This window comes from Lissotriton vulgaris, chromosome 3_1 (assembly GCF_964263255.1).
Source record: "Lissotriton vulgaris chromosome 3_1, aLisVul1.2, whole genome shotgun sequence".
Classification (NCBI taxonomy): Eukaryota; Metazoa; Chordata; class Amphibia; order Caudata; family Salamandridae; genus Lissotriton; species Lissotriton vulgaris.
In genome coordinates this window covers 1,646,478,166-1,646,484,446 of record NC_141689.1, presented here as the reverse complement: position 1 = coordinate 1,646,484,446, position 6,281 = coordinate 1,646,478,166, and the positions used below count along the sequence as shown (strand labels likewise).

At 43.4% G+C, this 6,281-nt stretch overlaps 1 protein-coding gene across 1 annotated transcript in view; it reads left to right on the top strand.

Annotated features, from left to right (window-relative positions):
* Window positions 1-352: 352 nt before the first annotated feature.
* The window catches only part of LINGO2 (leucine rich repeat and Ig domain containing 2), a 2,438,702-nt gene continuing 2,432,773 nt past the window's right edge, over window positions 353-6,281 (top strand). The window contains exon 1 of the mRNA XM_086962132.1: window positions 353-456. The gene's annotated coding sequence lies outside the window, so the exon portion shown is untranslated. The remainder of the gene's footprint in view (window positions 457-6,281) is intronic.

Here is a 6,281-nt window from a genome sequence, read left to right as displayed (position 1 = left end):
GACAGGAGAAAATGAGGTGAAGTACTCTTCTAAAGTGTTGCAGTTCCATGTACTTTAAGCTTGGATCCCCCTCATAAAATGTAGCTCTCAATTCTTGGCCTCTTTGAGTATTTCTTCTTGCAATACATAGCAAGATTACTTTTAAAGCGATAAAAATTGTACCTGCAACAAAAAAAAACTTATCCAAAGTAAATTGACAGTTATAAGTGTGAAAACATGATTAAGTACTGAATATATCAGTTATTTTCATGAACTGTACCTGATGTTCACAAACAGCTAATATTGTCTATGTTCATTTTAATATCCAAGAGCTTTGATCATTTCTAATAATAAAAACTTTTCTTGTCCATAGGAGTCTACTGAACTGATAAAACTGAGCACGAGTCAGCCAGCAGATATGCAGTATTGGCAGTGACCTGGAGTTTGGTCTGCTTTGACTAGCCATGACTTGGCAAGGTAAGCTAAATCTGTTTAATATCTAGAAGCTCAATTATACTTAAGAGAATCTGGGGTCATATTATCAAGAACCGGTGTTAATATTATCGCCGTTTTATCGTCAGGAAACTGCTGATAAAACGGCGATAGTGGGCTTGATAATACGCCCTTGTTAATTCCCATAGAGCCTATGTTCTGATGTTAACATGGGCTTCTATGGGATTTAACAAGGGCATATTATCAAGCCCATTATCACCGTTTTATCTGCAGCTTTCTGACGATAAAACAGTGATAATTTTAACACCGGTCCTTGATAATATGCCCCCCTGTTATTTAACTTCCAGATAGTGCTGAAATATCCGAATGTTGTGCAGGGCATTTGTGACATCTTACAATGTGAGCAACGAAATGGGCCTCAAAGGATATTTCAGTAAACTATGCAGAAAGTCAAACTAGGAATATAGACCTGGCCATTGCTATTGGGTTAAAAAACACTTGTCGTAAATACACCCGACTGCTCCTGACACGTTGGAATCTGATTTTGCAGACTGAGAATAAAAATGGGGACTCAGTTTCAAGAATGGTATGTACTTCAGTTTTGTTCATATTTACTATCCATAGTGCCATGGCTTACTTTTGCAGGACGCCAGCAAATCGTGGCTGTGCAAATACAGCAGTGAGAACAATTTGTGTTTTCTACTAAGACTTTTGAAAAATTACCATTTCGCACTTTGTGACACGCATTCCATTTTGGGTAGTAATAAATCAAGCCAGAGAATGGTCTTATCAACATGGCCGGACTGGCCGTACCGGGCATCAGGCATTTCCCCGAGAGGCTGGAAGTGTGGCAGCGAGTGGGGGCAGTTTTGCAGTGGTGCTGCAATATTGACCCTCCAGTAACAAAAGATGCCAGCTAGCATAATCCACTCACTTTCATTTCCAGCCTCCCTGGGCCAGCCAGTGCTTCACACTTTCACCCCCAATTCCCCTTGCAGTGGTCAGGCTCACTCACTATGCACCATGCAGGGGCTGGTCTGACAAAATTGGCAGGGCCACTTTGGGTTCCCATTCCGGCCCTGTTCTTGTTGAAAAACAACTGATCACATTGAATGAATTAGTTCCATCTTTACATTGTGTATGTGCACTGCATCCATGCAAAAATCGATAAACACCTTGCTGAACCTCTGACGTAATCGGCACAAACTATCCTGACAAATATCAGTGTTATTGGGCTGACCCTGTGCCCTCTCTGTGAGTCCCAATATTATTATCCTCTGACTTAAATATAATGTTCTTTGTGTCTTTAACCCGTTGGCTGCTTCCGCTTTTTTGCGGCAGTGCGGCCATTTTAAAAAACGGGCGCCGTCGTGTCGGCCAGTGGCCGACGGCAGCACCAGCGAGGTAGTGCTGCCATCGGCCAATGGCCGACGGCAGCAGCCAACAGGTTAAAAGATGTTGGCCTACTTGAGTTAATAACAGAACATCTAAACCCAATCGGATGATATTTTTGTGAACAATATTTAGTACACAATATTTATGTTAGATTATTTTTCTTTCTTTGATACTCTAACATTCACCCACTCTTTGTTAAGCGTAAGAATGTATCAGTGGACTTGCACCGGTACTGGGCATGTGCAATATGCAAACTAGTCTAAGCTCTTATTGATACCTAGGAATAAGACAGCCCCATCAAAAATCCTCCTCTTCAGCGTTGTATATTGCTAGTAGCACTCATAAAACACCATTTTAATTATCTGATAACAATAAGCATTTCTTCTATTTACATGTAATCTATCAAGGGCAGCCCGAAAAACAATGCATTAAGGACATTGTCCTGCCTTGCTTCTCGCCCTGTAATGAGAAGCCTTCAGAAGGCTTCAGTGTGCTCCTAGGGATCTCAAACTGAAAGCAGTAATTGGACAGATAAATCACCCATTGTAGTGTCTCATCATGACGGGGTCAAAGATTGTCGCCTTTACTACAGCATTCATCTGACCAATGAAAGGCACTGGAATTTAATCACACTGGCCCGGCCGGTGCGCAGTCTGCGCTCCTCCATATCCGGCAGGGGGAGGGAGTGTGGCCTAACTGGTATTCACTCTTAATGGACATCTGACCTCTTGGCATTGCAGAGAGGGAGGAGGGTTGAAGGCTAGATCAGCAATGCCTATGACAAGGCTAGTAAATCATCTAACCCCCATTCACCATCCTTCCTGCTGCACAGGCTAGTACACCAATGCAAGCAAAGGACTTGGGACTTCTTCCTTTCCCTTGCAAGTCATGTATGCACATGTAGGCCCAGATTTACTAACATTTTGCGTCAGAGTTGTGTCACTTTATTGACACAAGCCATTGCCCAAATTTTATTTTGGGATTTACTAAGCAATGCAAAGCCCGATTTGTGTGGCTTTGCAAGAAAAAAGCAATGCAAGGCACTGCGTTGTCTTGGGCATCTTTGCGTTGAGGACGTATTGCATGGGTGGAGCATTGGCGTTACTGTGCATCCACCCATTGATTCTGATGCAAAGTCAGATTTACTAAAGTCCATTGGCCTCATTTATGAGGCTGTGCGTCACTTTTACGCCGCTGCTGCATCACTTTTTGTGACGCACCAGCAGCGTAAAAAATGTGCCTTGTTGCACCATATTTACAAAGTGACGCATCTAGGTAGATGCGTCACTTTGTAAACCCCTGCGCTACATTATACCTATGCCAGGTATAATATATGCAGGGGGGCGTTCTGACGCAAGAAAGGGTCATAGAAGTGACGCAGGGAAATCTATAGGATTTCACTGCGCCACTTCTAGGACACAAATGCGTTAATTTCTTACGCCTGCCTCACAGCAGGCGTAAGACTGACGCAGGCCCTTTCACATGGGGTTTGCCCCATGTGAAAGGACACATTGCTGGAGTTGCGTCACTTTTGTGACACACTCCAGCAATGCGTCACTTTTGTGCCATACAGATACGTCTGAAATACTGACGTATCTGTAACTCCTTACGCCATGATGCGTCATTCTGTAAATATGACGCATCATTTGTGTCGAAAGGAGGGCGCAATGAAAAGTGACACATCGCTGTTTTCACGAGGCGATGCATCACTTTTCATAAATGAGGCCCCATAAACCTAAGCTGGCACCAAAATGGTGTGCATACCTGACCTTGTTTTAACAGGGGGGCATAGCTTTATTTCTCCTTGGCACTTCATCTTTCCACGTGTGCTGCCCACTGCAGCACACATTCAAAGAGGTATAAGCCTCTAAGGACTACTTTTATTGCAGGAAGGTATCGCTACCTGCACAAAAACAATCCTGCCAACAACGCTGGCACCATTGCACAAGGTTGCCGGCATTGGCACGAGGCAGCCCAAAGTCTTCCAACGCTGGGAGAAAGCTGAACTGCGCAATATATTTGTATATCTGACGCAGTTTGGCTCTCTCCCTTCCAAGCTACGCAGCAAAACAACTTACCGTGCTGTATTGCATTGTGTGAAACATTAGTAAATCTGCCCTGCAGTTTGATCACTTTCCCTTTAAAGGCATCTTCCCCCTCCAAAGCCTTGTCTTTATGTAACTGGATTTGTGAATGAAGCCCAAGTGAGTTCAAAGAGAGCTTCGCCCACCTCACTGGCACTCCCCACCAGCACTCCCAGTTGTCAATGTGAAACAGCGGAATATGTGCTGATAAAAGCATCCGCGCTGTGGAGGAAATAGCACCCTGGAGGATGCGATATATATTCATTGACACCGCATTAGGCCTGTATTCCTATTAAGATTGCCTTTCCTTTCAGTAAGAGCTTAAACCCCTCCAATGGGACTGAACAATCTATTTGAGCGCCCCCTCTTGTGGGGAGCTGATAAGTGAACGGATGGACCGTGTGCTCCAGCCCAACATACCATCTTACAATGTGCACTTTTTTAATGTTCAGGCTCTAAATAGGTTTTCCATAACCCTGTGCCACTTTGCAGCAGCACCCAGTGTTGCTTGGGAAAAGAGAACACAACAAAATGCTATCATCTATATTCATCAACATGAATTGCGCTCGCAAATGGCCAGATTCTGAGAATCTGGCCGTTTGCGAGTGCGATTTTTGCATTTGGGATTCATCATCCCAAATGCAAAAATCGCTATTACCGAAATCGCATATTTGCGAGGAATTGGATTTAAGGAATCTCTAATAGAGATTCCTTAAATCCAATTCATCACCCAATTCGAAATTGCGAATTCGCAATATTTGGTCGCAATTTACCACGAAATCTGACTTCGTGGTAAATTGCGAAAAAAGAGTAAAAAACACTTTAGTGCATTTTTTTCTTTTGCATGTTACACACACACATGTCCTCTGGAGATGTGTGTGCGCAACACCTGTTCAAATGTGCATTTGAGGGGTGCTACAGGGTGTCCTTTGGACACCCCTGGCACCCTTCAAATCGCAATCTTATTTGCGATTAGCAAATTGCTAATCGCAAATAAGGAATACTCCCCATTCATTCCTATGGGCCTTTTGGCCCATAGGAATGACTGGGGAGTTTTTCCTTATTTGCGATTAGCAATTTGCTAATCGCAAATAAGGAATCAGTAAGAATCGCGATAAATTTTGCTAATCCTACATGAATCCCGTTTTGCGAGTCCTTAATAGCGAATCGCTATAATTCGCTATTAGGGCCTCGCAAAACGGGAGATTGATGAATCGGGCTGTATTTTTCTTATTTCACTGAGGGATCCAACATATTCCACTCGGAATTACTAACCTTTATGGAAAAGCCTGCATTTAAATTAGATTTGGGATCAATATGAGTGAAGGATGAGCTTTTTCTGGAAAACGCATAACTTCTCGCTGTGGCAGAAGAAGCCATCCACCGTTGTATGTTGTGTACTGGCCTGTTGAGTCCCTGAAGGTGGCCTAGCACTAAAAGGCGTAGTGATGTAATACGTGACAGAGCGCACTATATATAGTTTTCTACCATGAGGCAGGGGGCCGCTCGCCATTTATCACATCATGGCCATTACCATCATGGTCATACGTACCGGGGGTGTTCCCTTGAAACCCCTCGCTCGGGAGACAGGGATGGAACATTCCAAATCCCCCTGAAACATAACATGGTCTACCTTTTGCAGTCTTTCTTACCAGTTGCACTGTTTCACCACATCAGCAGAGCAAGGTCTGACACGCGAGAGTTAGAGAACTCAGCCATTGACTTAAATGTTCAGGGGGTACCATCAGCACTCACCACATCGCTGATTCCGAGTGTTGACCTCAAAAGGGGCATAACCTGCAGCTTTGGTGCTTACAGCACCAAATTCCAATTTCCAGCTACTTACAGGGCCTTGGTCATAGGTTAAATCACAGCAGACTAGACCTGCAGGAATTTAGCAGGACAAAGTTGTGGGGGTGCTCTGTTAACTGCAAAACTCATAATCCTGATTTGTGCGTTCCTGCACATATCAGCGTTATCTGAGACACTCGTAATCAAGACCTAAATGTTACTACCCACCAACAAGCAGCACTGCCTTTCCTGACCACTTTCACCTGCCACACATTTTACACCTTTGCATCACACATATAAAGAGTACAATTGATAGGGGCCGTGAGGATTTCATGTGCATTGCATACAATTATTCAGTTTCCATGTTAACTTACTTTGTGGCTATTCACTCCTTATCCATTAAGACATCAATGTGTTCGTATAAACATAAAGTATTAACAACTTTTTTAGGTCAAACAGTACTGTAAAAAGAAAATAACTGAAATGTATAAATGCATCGTCTGACAAGGAATATAACTAATTTAAGCTATCTAGAAGTAGGTTAAGCTGAGTGGTGGCTCCGTGTTTGTATAAAGCTGC